Below are 19,859 nucleotides of genomic sequence, written 5' to 3'. Positions count from 1 at the left end.
TTCAATTGTTTGTGTGCTTATGTGCGGTTGACTCGTGTGAAATTTGTTGTCCTAGTCCTGATTCGAAGTACAGATTTGTATGTATGTAGACACATTACGGAAAATATATCAAAAATGAGAGCGAGAGAGCGTGTTTATTATGAAATCGGAAACATGTGAGCGCCAGAGCAACTTATTTCGAATTTCATAAGCGCTTGCGCCTCAAATGAGAGCAGTGAATTGAGAGCGGATGATAGTTTCGTCTAGTGCGAAAAAATATAGAAAAGTTTCGATTTGTTCGAAAAACATCGAATCATTCGCAGTTATTTAAGATAACCTATTTCCATTGTATATATATTGCATATGTTTTTTTGAACATGGGCTTTCTTAAAGCAATATCAATACGTTACACGCCATACCTTCTTTTCGAACCTGGCAAGCTTCTGAAAATGTAGGAGGAAATGTTCCATCGTCCCCTCTATCGCAATGCACTGCATTAAAGTTTTAATTAGAAAAGCAATATAATTTTTTCTCAGGCTATACTTCGGCTTAACTAACAGGCCAGGAAAATATTACCTGCACATTCTTCTTTGTTGAGGTTAAGTTACAGGGAGCTTTTGAGTAATGGTTTGCTGATGATGTTCTCATATCATATTTGCTTTATAAACTACCAAACCAAGATAAGGTCGGAGTAACCCAAATAAGCCTTGTCAGCCTTGAAAAACATTTTTGTAGTTGAAGCGTTGGTCTGCGCAGACTACAACACATTTGAGTCTAAAACATTTAAACGAATCTGAAGAATTTTTCTAGGGATAAAAAAAGATTTATTTTCAAGGAAGCGTCCCTCTCTAAAAGTAAGGTGTTTCCAACTGAACAAGTTAAGAGATGGTTTGATAAAGACTAGAAGCTTTAAATAAACCTGCACATAAGGGGCTTCCAAAGGGTACTTTCATTGATTTGAAAGAAAGAATCGAGGTTTGAAACAAATATTCTACGTCATTGAATTATAATTCAATTAAGGATAAAATCATATTTTTACACATTACTAAGACATTGACCAAGATGCAGAACTCCTCAGAGTTACGTTAAACAATGTGCTACTTTTCGATGAGTAAAAACGAAAGATATTATATCCAGCAAATTATTATAGCATATATTTTTGAAAGGTTATATTAATTGAAGCCAATTACTAATATTAAACAGTGGGAGAAAACACTGTTACGATTGAAGCGGAATTACCGAATGCAAAGTTAAAAAATTATCACATCAAAAATGCTAATAAAATCTTGGAAGTAATTGAATTTAACAACAATAAATGAAATAGATTTCATTGGAACATAATGGAATGAAAAAGAGAGATGTAGCGGAACGAAATGGAATTGGAACAAAATTAAAATTGAGTAAATATAAAAACAAATATATATGCAAATCAATTTTAACAATTTAAACACAATCGATTCGACTGTAGAGAAACTGAATTTGGAAATAAAAGGTCTGGACCAAATGGAATGGAAACAAACGCAAAATTAGATAACGAAATAAGAACCGGCTTTAGTTAACTTCAATGTAATTGATTTTAGTATAACAGAACAGAACTGAAATGAACTGGAACGGAACATTTGGAATTGGAACGTATGGAAACTAAATCAAATAATCTCGGCGGAATTTTTTCGAAAGAGAAACGCGTATATATATAATGTGAAATAATGGTATGGAACAAAATGGAATTGAAACAATTCAAACGCAATTCAGTATTCGAATTTAAAAAAAAATATCAGAGCTAACTTAAAAGAAAACGAAATACAATAAAACGGAAAAAATGGAATTAGAACATCGGAAACTGAATAAAATGGAATGAAACAAAATAAAACGTAACATAAGTTCGGGTTCACCGAACATTTTTACAGATAAATTGATAATTGAGAAACGACATATTTATATAATTTACATATTTTTCAAATACACGTATTTGTGTAAGATTTTATTCCGTTATATATGGTTGTCATACATATATACTATTTAAACAAAATTAGAGAAATTCGTTATAAAATGGTTGTGAACCGATTTCACCCATATTGTACATTCTTTTATGTTAAGAAAATATTTACCTAATTTTTTTTTTTAGTTGATATGTTGTTTCGCATTTGGTGTTTCTGACGTTTTTTGATATATAAATCAGTGATTTTCAACATAATTCGACGCAATTTATTGATAAAATTTCTTCAATTTTTGAATATGCAAATAAATGGTATGGAACAAAATAGGAGATATGAAAAAATTCGAACACAATTCAATATCCTAATGCGATCTTTTGTGCGAAATTTCACTTTAATAAAAAAAAAATATTAGATCTTAACTTAAAAGACCAAGTTTCATCATGATATCTCAATTTTTACTCACAATAAAACGGAAGAAATGGAACTCTACTCGTTGATCACTTTGTTATATATAACTATAACATCTGACTGTTTTAGTTTTAGGACTTACAAACAACCGTTATGTGAACAAAACTATAATTGAAACAACTTTGTTAAAATAATGATAATTACTGATATTTTTAAGTGTAAAGAGAAGAAGTATTAGAAGGTTTTCGAATTACTAAAAACGGAATGGTATCAAAAAAATTAAAAAATAAACTTATAGTTGGTATATATTTTAGGTTAAGTTAGTTAAATAAAAAAAAAAAATAATAATAATAAGGTTAGGTTAGGTTAAGTCGTTGGGCCAATCAATCCACAAAAGGCGTCGCAAAATCCCATCTGGACGGCTGTGAATACTAATGCTGCTTGATTCTCAAAACTGCTGACTATCAAAACCTTTATAGTTTATGTAGAAGCGTGTTAGCTTACCACAAATTTGTTGAGGCGGCTAATATCAAGCCCAGCCAATTCGCAAGGTTCGCGTATGATATGATATAGTATTCACCGGGTTCTCGGTTTGGACAAATACGGATAATTGAGTACAACAAAGTGCAGAGATGCTTCCACCTTGCCTTCTTCCTTAGAGATTTGACAATTTTGAACCGACTATTTATGTAACCTCAGCGCATGCTATTCAATTGGCAATTACTTATATAGCGGACAATGGGACAATCACTTACATTGCGGTGAGATGAACAGAAAATAGTTAAGAGATCATCTTATTATCTACTCACTCTGGAAAATCTCGGAACCCTGCAAGTTTGGCTTGTTGATAAATGATTGTCAAGCTCACGGAAGGGCCATAGATCTAACACCAGGGCGCTAGGGGAAAGCCGTTTGACGATTCGGTCTACCTGATGAAATTTGGGAAGCATATTCTCTCTAGACAGCTCGTTGACTTTGAATCTTATGACGATTTCACTGCGACTGAGCACCAAAAAATCACTGCCACTCTGCTATGGAAGTGAATATTCAACTCTTTAAAAGAAAATTACATGAAGGAGCAGAATACCTACCTAAATGGCAACCACCCCGGCTTGAAAGACTCTGCAATAATATGGCAACCTAAAACTAGAGTTATGATGGAGAGCTCCAGACAGAAGACCTTTTCCTAAGCTTTGATCTATCCGTAGAAAGCTCTTTGCAACTCTTCTTCAGCGGCTTTGCGTATAATACTTAGTTTTGGATTAAATATAGTTAAACAATTATGTTTCTTAAAAAAAAATAAAACAAGTTGAAGTGTAATGAAAAGGAATGAAACTAGCCACACTTAAAAATATTAAGCTGCAATATAAGATAAGAGGAAAATAAGATTTTTTGGAAGAAAATGAGATTTATTGGCATAAAAACTGATATTCAATAAACTGCAAACGCAATTCAGTTGAATTATGTGTACTCTCTTTCAGCGGTAAATTCAGAAACTCGTTTACATATGTATATAGTGTATGTATTTCAATAAATCAGCGCCGCTTCAGCCTCATATGATGCATCAGTGAACGGCCAATATCCGCAGCGTTTCAATCTCAGCAGACTACTGAGCCGCCAGTTCGCTAGCGTATATATATTACGTTACGATTATAAGCCACAGCCATGGTTGCTATCCAATGCGAACATCTTCAAAGCATACACACTGCAAGGCAATTCCACTGAGAATCCTGCGCGTACCTGCTTACATGGCTTGCGTCCATTCATCTTCTGCTGATGCGCTGATTTTAATACAATTTCTTTTTTTATTCGCTACAAGCCTACCAATGCTGGTTATACCCTGTACAGGGTATATTAGGTTTCAACGATGATTGTAATACTCAGCAGGAAAGGTTGGATGCTTTATAAAAAGTGTACATACATACTGTAAGCGATCGGCATGATGAGCTGAGTCGATTTAGTCTTGCCCTTCTTTCTAAGTACATACGGGAATTAATCCCTCAGTTTTTGAAATATCGATCTTTAATTTTGCACACGTCTTTTTCTTCCAAAGAAGCTGCTTATTTGTCGGAATCGCTGATGTCGGACCACTGTAGCATATAGCTATCATACAAAACTTAACGATCAAGTATATGTCCTTACCGTGTCCTTGTATAGAAAGACTTTTATTTGGCGAGATATCGTCAAGAAATTTGGCATGACTCATTACCTAAGAGAAAGATATAATCTCCGAAGAAATTGTTCAGATCGGACAACTACATCATATAGCTGTCATACAAACTGAACGATCAAATACATGTCCTTGTATGGAAAACTTTTTTATTTGACGAGTTATCACCAAGAAACTTGGCGTGGCTTATTGCCCAACACAAGACAATAAACTCCTAAGCAATTGTTCAGATCGGACAACTATAGCATATAGCTGTCATACAAACCGAGCTATCATAATTAAGTTTTTGTATAGAAAACTTTTTTATTTGACGAGATATCGTCAAGAAATTTGGCATGGCTTACTACTGAAAGAAAAGATACAATTTAAAAAAAAAATTGTTCAGATCGGACCCCTCTAACATATAGCTGCCATACAAACGAACCCACCTAATTCTTTTTATACCATTTTTTGCTATAATAAATACACCTGTGTAGGGTATTAGAGCTTTGATACAACCGAAGTTAACTTTTTTCTACTTAGTATGTAAATTGGGCGTGTTTTCGCTTATAGCCAACATTTAATTTAAACACATGCATATGTATATGTGTGTGTGCGTGCCTACCAATTTCATTTATTTACAAATATATATATTATGTGATTTTCTGAAGAAAAGTACAGCGGCCATGCCACAACATATCAAATTGCACTTACGAAAGCCAATAGCTGACTTAAAAGCTTTTGGGGCACGCACACATATCCATATGTACATACATATATCTCCATACATATAAAGTACCGCACGTGCTTGGCGGCCAGCAACAACAGCGGCGTACTAAAGGCGCATTTAATAAGATTACCTGTTGAGATAAATGCTTATGTATCGCTACGCATGCATTTGTAAGTGTGTGTGTGCTTGGGTGAATGCGTGTAAGCGTGTTGCCAGCGAAAGGATTTATTACCAAAACACCCGCAAGTGCGCACAGCTACATGCACAGCAGATTGCGCATATTATGGTTACATGTATAAGAATACAACAACAACAACAGATACAACAATAACAGCAAACACAAACACAAAAGCGTACAACAACCAAAAAGTCGTACAACAACCACAAAGTCATACAACAACCACAAACGCGTACAACAAAAACACAAAAGTCTCCAACCCAACTTAAAAGCGCAAAGCAACAACACTAAAAAACACCAACAATATTATAATATTAACTGGCCTGCTTTACGCTCATTTTCTTTATCCTTTACCGCTTTCCAAACTTTTTTCGTCTTCTTCTTCTTTCTCATGCCCTTCTGCATATCACTTATATGCCTACTTTGCTAGCCGTTCACCCTGCCTGCCTGCGCTGAGACTTTAATCTGCCACATGTCATTCAATCAGCATTCAATCAGTATAGGTTACGTATACGCCACGTCGGCCACGTGCTCCAGCCTTGGCAATATTATATACTATGCATATATTTATAGATATATAAATTCATTTGTAATATATCAAATATATCAGCTTGCTGCATGTGCTTGCAGCCTTCTTGGAACGTCAAAAAATATAAATATAAGAAATTAAATTGTGCGATTTAAGCGCAAAATTGCCAGCATAAAGGCGCAGAAATCCAATATAAATCCAATATTTTTTTTTTAAGTTGAAAAAGTACATTTACATGCAGCTACGTAGCTATAATGTATACACCCACTTGTAAGTAACTTAATACCAACTGGATACTGCCCGTCCTAGCGCGCTTTAAATATATGTATATTTATAATACGCGCAGCAGCACCTAAGTCCCATTGCAGCAATTTTAGTTGGCATTAAATTCTTTGCCTCAATTACTTTGCAATTATGCGTAAAAATTAATGAGAAAATTTCACCACGCAACGTGCGCGACTTAACGGTGTTTTTTCTATTTTTTTCTCTCTTTTCCTCAAATGAATGATGTTTTGCAGCGCACTGCGAGCGCTCGCAAGTTGAGGACAACAATAATTATGACACGTGTCATCCGTCTAGGGCAGATAGGTGGCAGCGCTGCAGCGCAGCATAGCAAAGGTAGTTAGAAAATAAAAATAATATAAAGTGACAACAACAAAAACGTATAGAGGAAATATGAGCGCACATCTCGCAAGCACAGCGCGGACGAAAGAGCGTGTATGTGTGGGTGTTTTGGCAGCGGTTGTTGGCCAGCTACATAGACAGGCTACATAGTCCGACACTAATTAAGAAACGTGAGACAAATGACAAGTAGCCCACGGCAAGGAAAACAAAATTGACAAAAAATTGCTTAGCAAAATAGCAAAATAAGCAGCGAAGCTGTGGAGTGTGGAGTGGAGCAAACGCTGACAGTGACATGCCAAGCAAGTAGCGTAAAAAATTTATAAATCAGTCATTTGTGTCCCATGATACACCTAAATGGAGACGTGTGCCCTGTCGTTAGTGAATGAGACAATGTGTTGGCATTTCCAGCGTTGAGCAGATTTAAAAGCAAAACAATTAAAGGATGTTAAGTGCAGGGATTGAGGAGAAGGTAGTGACGGTTGTTGAAAGCCAACAAAAAACAGCGAAAACACAAAAAGATAGAAAATGTTTACACAATTAATGATTATCTTTCATTTTTTTTAATTACAAAAATAAATTTATATGGAACGAAATGGTATGGAACGGAACAAAGTGAAATAAAACAAGTCGCTAATATTTTAATATAAAAAACAAAGAACGATTAGATGGAACGAAACAGCGATTTTAATATAATAGTTACATCTCAAAAGATTGCCATCAATTGAAACGAAGTGGAATGGTACAACTTTTAATTGAACTTAGATTTTTCGAAACCGAATATAAGAAAATGAAGCATGCAATAATCGAAACGAAAGGAAAAAATACAATTTTTGAGTGCACTTAAATTAAACTAATGTGGTCTACATCAGTATTTTAATTAAATAAAGAAAAAATCAGAAACGTTTTACTGCAATATACAAGTAAGTATGTACATATGTATGTATATTGTATGTACAGAGAAGGATCAGTTATAACGAAATAGAAGGGTACAATTTTCGATTGTCCTTAAATTTCTCGAATTTAAAAAAAATCTAATGGAACAGAGTGGTATGGAACGGAACAAATTGGAAGGAAACTATATTACAATATTTTAATAAGAAAATAATACTACGAAACATTTTACTGAAAAGTACCTTGTGAGTCAGTTGGAACGAAATGGAATGGTACGAAACGAGGAAATTATAACTAATGGCAAAATCTAAATAAAAGTATTAGCAAAGCGAAAAACTAAGAACAGAAATTTTCCAATTACGAAAATGAAGTAAAGAAAATCGAATTGAAACGAAATGAATGGAAACGGAATCGATTGAAATATAATTGAATGCTAATACAGGAAAAAATATTTGAATGATCAAAAATCATATTTCGTGATGAGAGGAACAAAGTGGAGTGAAACTGAAAGGAGTAAGCAATACTCGAGGACGAGACATGAGCAACTGCAGGGATCAGAGTCGGGAACAGAATTAAATGAGAGTTAAGAATTTGTGGGAATCTTACAGATATAATATAAAAATAAATAAAATGAAAGGAAAGGCAACAAATTAACATGAAACGCAACGCAAAACAAACTTTCTGATATGCAATAAATGGAATTGGTATGGAACTGGAACGGTGTTAAACTTAGCTTAGTTTAAAACTTTAAATAGACTCAAAACGAGTTTCTTGAAATGTAATAAATGGAATTGGAACGGAATGGAACTGGAACTGGAACGAAATGGAATGAAACATATAATTTCATAACTAAAATGAAAAACAGTCAACTGAGAAAATGGTTAAAAGTAAACTAGGATAATAGTCAAACAGAATGGAATAGAAAAGTCGGAACAAAGTGGAAAATGTGAAAAGGACGTTCTAAGCTTAAAACATTAATATTAGTCTGAGTTAACTTAAGAATACCATACAAAACGAAAGTTAAGGAACACATGGAAAGAGAACAGAATGAAAAGGAAACGGAACAAAAAAATTTAGTCTTGTAACTAAGATTGGGAAAATGTTGCTGTTGAAAAATATATCGACTTATACGGTCTACCTAAATTTAATCAAATAATTGTTAACAGCTTTCCCATAACTCGCCTAAAAATTTGAAATTCATCTCTCTATTCCAAAGCCAGCGCAGATGCTCTCGCGTTTTCAAAACGCTTGCAACATTTTTTGTTGAGGTTGACAACAGTTCAGCTAAAGCAGAAGCACTCAGTTAAAAGAAAGACTAGCAATTTCCAAAGCAAACAAGAAAAAATCTCTTGGATACACAAAGCCACCGCAATTCGTGACTGACATTCGTGAGTGATTTGTCCGCTAACCAACAAGCCGAAGAAATGACGCGTCAACGCAACCGCAAAGCATAAAACACACAGCAACCGTTTAAGCGGCACGCACCAGCAGCCACGGCAAATAACGGTAATAGTAAAGCGGGCGAAGCAGGCAATCAGCCAGAACAAAAGGACGAGCGATGGAAATCTGGCAGAGAGGCATGAAGCATGTGGTCGGCTGCAAAAAATAAAAGAGACACGCAGCAAATCAAGTGAACGACGCGCGCTGTCATTACCCACACATTAGCACCGAAGCGCGTGGCGCTGACACACACATAGGCACACAAATGGCGGGCGGAGTGCAAAAGTTAAAACCAAAATTTTTATTGAAATTTTTTTTGTGAAAAAAGTTCTCAACATTTATGCTTAGCAAAACAAGCACACTTTCCCTTGCTTATTCCCACTTTGATTTGCCGTTAAGCGTTGCTTAAGTGCCGCGGTTTAACGGCGCACCCGACGTCACGACGCCACGCGCTGCAACTGTCCAATTCACGAGGCACAAATAAATTTTCAAATTGGCTTGTTGACACAGCGTCAGCGTCAGCGTTGGCGGCTACTTGTGTCCTTTTGTTGTTGTCTAACAATGCAACAACAAAATACTAAGTGGGTAATTAGTCAGGCATGAGTGGTGCACAAGTAAAGTTAAGTAAGTGATAAATTAATTCAATTGAATTGCTTTGAATGATACTTGAAACTGGTGAAATGACGAGAGAGCGGCGAACGTTCAACGAATTAATGACAGAATGACAGCATGTTGCATGGCCAATTGACAAAAAATAAAAGTAGCAACGCCATGTTTGTGTTCACAATAGATGATGGATAAAGATAAAGATAAAGATAAAGATAAAGATAAAGATCAAGATAAAGATAAAGATAAAGATAAAGATAAAGATAAAGATAAAGATAAAGACAAAGATAAAGATAAAGATAAAGATAAAGATAAAGATAAAGATAAAGATAAAGATAAAGATAAAGATAAAGATAAAGATAAAGATAAAGATAAAGATAAAGATAAAGATATAGATAAAGATAAAGATATAGATAAAGATAAAGATAAAGATAAAGATAAAGATAAAGATAAAGATAAAGATAAAGATAAAGATAAAGATAAAGATAAAGATAAAGATAAAGATAAAGATAAAGATAAAGATAAAGATAAAGATAAAGATAAAGATAAAGATAAAGATAAAGATAAAGATAAAGATAAAGATAAAGATAAAGATAAAGATAAAGATAAAGATAAAGATAAAGATAAAGATAAAGATAAAGATAAAGATAAAGATAAAGATAACTTCAAAGATAAAAATAAAGATGAAGATAAAAATATAAATGAAGATAAGGGTCTAAGGACTATAAAACGAAGACCGCACTTTCTTATATATTGCTTTAAACTATCTATATATAACTCAGTTTTGGATAAAATGGTTGGCTAATGACATTAGTTGTTTGAAAGAAAAAGTTGATATTCTTCTCTTTGGTTCGACACGTGTGTTGCTGAGAAGGTCGCTATAAAGCTCAAGGAACATGAAAGTATCCAAAATGGAAATTCTCTTATTCTTCGACTACGTCCCTAAAAACATTGATAAATGCATCGCAGAGTCTTCTCCTGATAAATTTTCCGTTCACATACCAACGAGGAGTATGCAGATGCGGCGAAGCTGTGGGAGAACTGCTTTTGAACAGAGCTTTTTCAGAAAAGAATCAACACTGAGTAAGGTTGGTGCCGGTATTTTCTACAAGGAGCTCTCCTTAATAATAATTCTAGTGTCCGGATCACTTTGACATTTTCGAACGTGGTGTCTAACATTAAGGGGCTATACCAGTGTGACATTTTCAAAAACTTTTTTCGCTTTGTCGGTAAAATTATTTTTCGGGAATACATTAGCAATGACCTACGATATTTTTGATTGGTTGAAAATTGTCAATTTGGCATTAAAAAAACGACCATTTTTACCTAAAAAAGGAAATTTGTTTCGAAATAACGCCATTTTGTTTATTTCTGATATTTTTCAAAACTTGTAGGTCAGGTTGGAAATATATTTAAGTTAAACAAACTTTTTGATTTTTTTTGTTTCAGCTATTCATTCGGCCGGAATCATGTCAGCAGTTGGGGCTCTTTGTTTTAGTACCTCCGAAGACAGCACATAACTCCGTTATTTTTCAGTATTTTTGTAAAAAATAAAAATTAAAATATAGCTGAAAATATACCTTATTACGACCAAAGCAGTTCGAAACATTCAATCTAATATTTTCTTTAAAAAATAATTCAAGAAAATCGCCTAAGTTCAAAGTTAGTTAAGAAGTCGATTGCACCAAGCTACTTTATTACCAGACTCTTCTGGATGTCATAGCGAAGTCGCCGAGAACTGCAAACCGCCAAGAAAGAAATGCTTTTTTCTGATTAATCCGTTTGGGGACTATAGTATTTGGGTCTCCGTTGTCTTCTTGCGTTTTGCGATGGACCACTGAATTTTGCGTAAGATTAGCTGGCATTGTGCAATAACTAACTCCTATGCGACTGTGAGATCCATCTGGCATTGAGTAAAAGGCTCGAGGTCCACTGTACAACATACTCTCAGTGAAGTTCATATTGCCGCCATCGTAAGAGTTTTTACTGGACTTTAATTGGACTGAATTTAAAGCCGTGAAGTTGTTTATTAATGTATATGCAAATGTAATTGCAAAAATAGTATATTTAAAGAACATAGTGATCCCTAATTTCTTAAGGTTTAATTCATTTAAAGGTTGTAAAATTTTGCTATTAACAGATTTTCTTTGGACAAATAGTCCCGGGAAATGGAATGAAGTGTTCAAAAACAATTTCTAATTTTGCAAAATCGTAACTCTAAAGCCTCCGTCGTCAAAACACTTCAAAGAGTATTGTCTAAATTTTTATGGCGCCTTACTTTGAGATGCGCAGAAAGTTTGCTAGGCAAGAAATCTTTGTAGTATAGCCTCTGAAATAGTTTGGTACTGGCCAGAGATTCGAGACATGTTTTTCTTTTTCTAAGGTCTTAACAAGTAATAACCACTTGGAACTGACAGTGTCAAGAGTTCTATTCATATTTTTAACTTTTACTGATATGTATAAAACCTACTCAGTCGCTCAAACAATTCTATATGTATAAGAGATTTATTTGTTTATATATAAGGAAGTCTCTAACCTCTCCAAATTTGGCACAGAAATGCGGTATCAATAGCCAAAGGACATTCGATTAGATACCGAAAGCGAAATTTACTGCATGGCAATTTAAACCACACACATCGGCCATGTGTCGGCCGAGCTGACACACTTATTACCTACGTAATCCCCCCGAAGATGAATGATGCTTATTTAGTGTCGCTTATATAGTTCCAAATAACTGATTTTATCGCTGAAGTGATATTTAGCCTAGACATTAGTCCACTCTACTTGCGCGTGCACACACAACCACCGTCTGCCACACTTCACTACCGCACTGAGTATATAGCAATACACATACGTACACAGTATTAGATATATCTTGATATTCACCGCCGACTTGTCAATGGTTTTAACGCCTGATTAATGACATTAGATAGCGAGCAATGTGCAGCTAATCGCCAACTTGAGATTTATGGACAAGTGTTGCGCATTCGCTGTGAACTCGCCGCTATTTTTGTCTTAATTTTATACGAGCGTGTGCCGCAAAGCATGCGTTTTAGGTAATCAAAAAGTCGCTATTGTTTATTATGATTGCTTGTATGTAGTAGTTGAGTGTAATGCAGGAGTGGTGCGAGTAATTAAGTTTTTGACAGAAAGGATATTAAGTTGATTATGCATAATTGAAAGGAAATTCTAAGGAAGGAGTCGAAGTTAGCTAGAGAAGCAATTGAAGGTGTTCTGGTTTGAGTTTTGAAGAAATCTATTTTGTATAATTTATTTTTGTATTAAAAATAGAATATAAATAGTTTAGTAAGTACATAAGTAAATTTTAGAATTTTTTATATATTATTTTTTTGTTTGAAAGACCAAAAATCGACAGTGGTAGTTGTATGGAAGAACAGTCACTCTCATTATTTCACACTTTTCTTTTCTTTTCGGTCTCAACTGGAAGTTTGGAATAGACACACTAACCATCTTGGTAAGATTCGAGGTCCACCTGAAACCTCTGCTATACTTTGCACCCGGCTGCAATCCAATCCCACTTGAACTGACTCAAAGTAAACTTTTCCCACATTCGCGTATTAAACCACAGCCACCACCACCATACTCACCGACGGTTGCAGAATTAAGTCTTTGGTCAGTGGGGATTTTAGGTCAGTTATACATAGCATAATCCAATAGGCCAAATAGCTGTTCAAAATTATAAAAAAATAAAATTTATTTGCAATAACCAGAAGGGTTAAGGATCAAAATTTCAAGAGAAGATAAGGCTCTCCCAGTTTATGGTTATGGTATCTGTTAGAGACCGACTTGTCTTCTGAATTTCTATAGGTCATTCATATTTAGAGCTCTCTGCTGACTTCAAAGACATCCTTTGAATAGAATAAAGTGATTATTGAGGTAAGTACTGCGAATGGTCTATTATGATCTACCCTTTTTCATAGAGACTCATACTAGCATAGCAGCCTTAAAAATTTAAGGATCATATTTCTCCGTTTACAGCTTGCTGAGAAATTTTGAAGCAGATGCCTCGTAGTTTCAGACTCCATACTTCCGAATCGATACATTGTAGACGACATTTCAACCATATCATATTACACGGTCCGGAAAGTAATAAGACTGAGTCGATTTAAAAAAATATATTGAACCAATCGTTACAATTATTTAAAAACTTTCAAAATGGGCTCCTTCTGCGTCGATGCAGTGCTGCCAGCGCGATTTCCAAGCATTGAAGGCGTCACGGAAGGCATTCTCCGGAATAGCTTTGAGAGCCGAGGTGCATGCTGCTTGGATCCGCTCTGTCGTCTCAAAATGCTTGCCTTTCAGCGGCCTTTTTAGGCAAGGAAACAAAAAAAAAATCCGGGGGCTACATCTGGGCTGTAGCCTGGTTAGAAAGCTGTTCAAAAGAAAGGCGGTGTGAGCCGGACCGTTGTCGTGGTGCAACTTCCAATCGGCTGCGATGTCTTATCAGACCCGATTGACCCTTCGTTTGAAATTCATGGACGATGCCTTTGATGTCAAAAAAGACAATAAGCATCGTTTTCTAACATATCACTTCTTGCTTAAGTAACATCTGGGTAAGCCTGCTTTATCATATGAAGGTCTCTAAAGTCTCTTAAGTGTAAAGAAGCCTATTTGTAGAAATACAAATAAATAATTTTATATTTTTCCTCCGTTTGGCTTGTTCAAAAGTTTTATGGTCGGTATTGTAACTTCTAGGCCACACTCCTTTAGGTTTAGGTTTCAATTGGGCCGCTCATTTCATATTTTTTTATTTTATTGCTCATACCTTTAGTATATATATATATATATATATGTCAGATTATGAATATATCTATTTGTTTGAGGGAAGATCCTATTTTTCGCGAGCTGCATCTGATAGATTTTCCACTGCAGATATGAGCTATGTATGCGATGAGTACTACTGGGAATATCAATAGTGCTGTTATGATAATGGATAAAACTGACGTACTAGACTAAACTTTTTCCGTATTTCATGTCATCTGAGATAAAAATTTTTAAAATGGGATGGGTTTTTTGTTCCTCCCGTTAGGCTACAGCTTCTCAAAAATATACGTAGAAAGAGATGAAGCTCGCCTAACTTATTCCACTTCTACCTAAATCTCTACACTTCTGAAAGGATTTTTCAAAATAAATATATGTATGTAAGAAGCTCGAGAAATGCAGAGACAAAGATAGAGTATAGAAATCTATTCTCTTATTATCGATATTAAATTTCATTTTTCCAAGCTAGCTACAGAAGTGGCTTCGATCTACCTAAAATGGGCACTAAGTAAACCTCGACAAAATTTCCTATTTTCATCTTCCTTGTGACTAATTGGCTTGGCAGGCCTTTTCGCCAAACCTTTATCTTAAAGCATTTATATTCTTAACGCAAATTATTATCCTCTAGATGCCATTTCACCTCATTTTCACACTTCCTTCGTTTATCAATGCAGGATACAAAAGAAATATCTCACTCCAACAACATCCTCGTTCTTGGTACTTAAGGTACAATATATTCTTAAATAGTAATATATGACTATGTGCGTATATATGTACATACATACATATATGCGCATATATCTAAGTGTAGGTGTCACATTTCCTCGTATCTAATGCTTCCTTATCTCGTAATTGCCAATTGAGTCGACGAAGCATTACAATAATGAAAATAAAAGTAATAAACGCAGATTATCTACATGGATAGATTACGGAAGACAAAATATACATACACAACTAATAGAAAAAAATGTTAGTTCAAAGCAACATTTCCTTGTTGCAAACTAACTAGCCCTAAAATAACTAGTTTGCAACTAGTTTTTGAACAGTGTTGATTTTGTTCTTAAAATTTTAACTACATATATACCAATTAGCATACTACCTTACTTCAAGTAAACTGGTCCTAAAATAACTAGTCGGGAGTCAGTTTATCGTAAAAAATTGTAGGCGTTTATAAAACAAAAGATTTTTAAAAATTAAATCATAATATATCAATTTATCGCAAAGAAATTAATTAGACTAGTCCTAAAGGTACTAGTTTGAGGATAAGTTTATCGCAAAGAATTAATTAGTTTCTAAAAGCCATGGTACATAACCAATTTCAAGAAACATTTATTTAAAGAGTGGTCCAAAAATAACTAGTTGTGAATCAATTCCCTTGAAAGAAAAGATTTAGTTTCTAAAATAACAGTTTAAGCCAATTTACAAAAAAAAAATAATTTTGACAATCTATTCAATCAATATAACTAAGGCAGATTTTATTCTCAATAAACTGGGCTTTTATAAGTTTTGAACTAGTATATGACTAACATACTTCTGACTGACTGACATCTTAAAAAGCATCATCATATATTATATATCGCCATAAAATCAGTTCTTCTTTTAAAAAATTCCCAACTTTTTAGTTAAGCTTGAGTCTCTAACCGCCTTGAACTACTTTAAAAGAAGTTATTTTCCCTACAGTTCATCAACAAAGGGACGCTTGAATTTGGTAGTAGGAAAAAACTATTTCTACTAATAAAAACAAATGCTTTATATAACCGACTCGTCAGTCCACATTTGACAGCCGTCCTCGCAGAGCGGCCAAAGTGACAAAGCTTCTGAAACTATACAGACTTTGTGGTGGGAGTGGATAAAGACACGCTACCAGCTTAACCTTGGCACAGCGTGTTGACTTGACTCAATTGGATAAGCATTATTTGACTATCACTTTTAGTTGTATGCTGCTTGTTATATTTGACACAATTTCCTTACGTGCATTGAAATTAGAGATATTTTCTGTTTTTGGCTTCCTAATGCTTCCATTAATGTTCTACTATAATCAAAGCGTTTTATAAATACCTATAATATACAGAAGGAAGAATAGGAAGAAAATGAAATACGAAACGAATTGACTGAATGAACGGATGAAGTTTATTGTAGTTACGGAAGACAGTTACATGACATTAGACCATATTTTGGGCTCTTGAAAACGGGCTAAGAAATAGAATCACCTTAGCAAAAGACGTGTATAAGATCGCCGTCCCCAACTAAGAATGAACTTTTACTTCTTTAACGGAGACCAAACAACAATCAACAATGAAGTCATCGAGATATTATTACCCTAGCTACGGAGAGGGAAAATATCAAAGTAGTAATGACGTGATTTATGATCGGAATATTGGAGCAAGGGCTTTTATATTTAACTCACCAAAAATTTCGGAGCATCGAAATTCTATAAGAGAATCAAAGTTTCAGCCAAAGTAAGATGGAATACTGTGATCATAGAATATTATACTACTTCCCCGATTTTAATCTTTTTTTGATTAAATGAAATTAAAATTTCACCTTTCCAACACTATATGGTATGACACTGAAGATATACGACTGCTACGACATCTATTGACAAAATACGAAAAGACTGTTTCGACTACCCAATATATATGTTTGAGGCACGAGATCTAGGGTTATTACATGGTACATAGAACTTCAAGCTAGGAAAGGAAACTTACCTTCTAACCAAATATTTGATTTTGAACCATTTAAAAAAGGCTGTCTACAAAAAGAAGCTCGATGTTTGGGAACCACATGAATTGTCTGCGATAAATTTAATGGACCGATTTAACATCTGCGATTCTTTGCAGAATCGAAATGATATCAAACCATTTCTGAAGCGAATGTGTACAGAAAAGGTCATGGTCCAAGCGTGGTGAAGCTCAACAAATGGCCAAAGCCAGGGTTGCCACCTCGAAAGGTTATGCTGAGTGTTTGGTAGGATGGGAAAGGAATCATCATGAGCTGCTCTAAGCTGGTCGAACGATTGGTTTTACATTTTACTGTCAACAACTGATGAGATTGAAGTAAGCAATCGAAAAAAACGGAAAGAACTGATCAACAGAAAGGGCTTCGTCTTCTATCAGGACAACGCTTGACCACACACATCTTTGATGACTTGACAAAAATTGGGAGCGCTTTGCTGGGAAGTTTTGATGCATCCACCATATAGCCCTGACCTTGCACCATCGGACTATTAATTGCTTCGGTCAATGCACAACTCCCTTAATGTATGTAGTAAAGTTGACTTCAAGAGAAGCCTGTGAAAATTACTTGTCGCAGTTTTTCGCTGAGAAACCAGAAAAGTTTTATACTGACAGTAAGTACTTGACGTATGTCACAGTTAAATCTAGATTGATTAATGGTTCTAAAGACTGGTATATCCTAAAAAAAACTTTTAGTTCTTTCCCCCAATCCCCCAGGTGAACCGCGAATGAGAAGAGTTATCTTAAAATATTTTAAACATTGCCATAGCTGTTTCTAGGAGAAAATTTAAGGTTAGACAGAATATTAACAATGGCAATTTTTAGAAAACTAATTTCATATGTATATTTAAAAATATTCGTAATTTAAAAAAAATTCAAGGAAAGAAAATAGTGGTATGTTTGAAGACTTTGAGCTCCATCAAAACAGTAAAAATATATCCTTATATTCTTCCATAAGTACTCACTACTAATCCCTATAAACTAACTGTTACTCATCTATAACTGTTACTAATACTTCGCAAATCACCACCTTAAACGAAAAGCCAGACATTCGGGCCAAACATCTCCCAAACACTAATACTTACGCATTTGTAACTCATCCAAATTACTGTCCGGATTTAGCTTACGTGTGGAGAAAATTGCACAATACTCTTATGTAAACAATCATGAAATGAAGAAAAATCCAAATAAATACACAAAGACATACAGACACTGCGTGGACATGCAGGTTATAAAGGAAATGCAAAGGAAGAGCAAAGCGACGAATTGACATTTCAATCTTCATCATTCAACGACTGACTTCCCGTGCCATTCATGGGGCCAGAGACTGAGGCAGTCATTCATAATTTCCTTATTTGTAAATCACTTCTGCTGGCGTACGCACTTTACGCCTAGACCACAAAAGCAAATGCAGAGAAAAGGAGGGCGAGCGAAAGAAGTAAACGAAAGTGACACAAGCAAATTGGGGTGGCAAGCAGACGAGTCTCTGCCATGAGTGACGGGCACTGATAGGACAAGGCAGTGGACAAAATGGCATGTTTGCAAGGCACGACTGCCAGCACCAGATTGTGTACTGCTTATTTATTTACATTTGGTCATGTTCAACTTATTGACAGCTGCTTGTCATGCTGACAAATGAGCTGGTGAGGGCATTGTTGTGGTGTAAACGGCCTGCTTTTGCATACTTTTTATATTTTTTTTACTTTCATTTTAGTATTCCCGTTTTATTTGCAAATTAAGGCTACTTCATGCCACTCAAAGCACTTTTGTAGCATACCATTAGGCGCATTGTGCCAATTCAGAAATCGATTACCATTTGCCAAGGTGTATTAGAATGCGCTATACAAATCAAAACACACAAGTTTAATAGAAAAAAAACTAAAACAAACTTTACTTAACACAATTACCAGCCAAACTCGTTACCCCCTCCACTACGAACACCCCAACTGGCGTTGCCAAAATTTAGTTTGCTGATTTGTTGAACTTTATGCTTTCGCCAGTAAGCATGACTAACGTAATGTACGCGCTCATTAAAACAATTAATGAGTTTAGCGCTAATTGTGGTCGTGTCGTTATGCTGCGTAAGCACCTAAGCGCCTTAAAGTAGGCAACATTAAGCAAAATGTTATCGTTGCTGACGTAAGGCTACAAATTTAGACAGTTTAAGCATAAAGCTGGCTTCATAACCTGCACGCCGTCATACTGGCTTGCAAAAATTATTAGCATTTAAAACATGTTGCATAGCCTAAGGCGCGTAGCCCCGAAATTTAATAACCTACAACAATGTATACTCAATTTGATGAGACGCGTTTTTATGTGTCATTCTTGTGTGCTTACACGCCATATTTTATACGCTTGCTGCTTTAATTTTTGTAATCTTCGACACTTGCGTTTTTTTAGAACTACAAACCACGCCCTCTCTTGCCCTTGCTTCTTCATACGCGCTTTTTTCGCATAGTATTTGAAGGTATAACTTTATACTTACATGCTCTCTCACAAATGACTACACACAGCAGACTTAAGCTTTGCGTAAACGCAGTTAATTTCGGTATATAGCGTGCTTCTAGGCGCTCACGCTAAATTAACGATGATTTGTGTGCTTTTATGTTGGTTAATAATGTTGTTAAACGTTTATTGTGGTGCATAGATGGTGAAGGTTATATGAAGTCCTCGTTGCACTAGGGGTAGAATTTTATCGCGTAGCTCGTACGTGAAGAAATGAAAAATAATACATTATATGTTGAACGCCTCTATTCACTGTATTGACGCTAAGCGTGTGCGCTAATGGCGACAATATTATGTTATATGAATATATTATATTGACAGTCTGAAAATTTGCAACAACAACGTTTAATATAATCACAGCAACAT

This window comes from Bactrocera neohumeralis, chromosome 3 (assembly GCF_024586455.1).
Source record: "Bactrocera neohumeralis isolate Rockhampton chromosome 3, APGP_CSIRO_Bneo_wtdbg2-racon-allhic-juicebox.fasta_v2, whole genome shotgun sequence".
NCBI classification, from domain to species: domain Eukaryota; kingdom Metazoa; phylum Arthropoda; class Insecta; order Diptera; family Tephritidae; genus Bactrocera; species Bactrocera neohumeralis.
The sequence above is the reverse complement of the archived record's forward strand: the minus strand, read 5'-3'. Positions refer to the sequence as shown.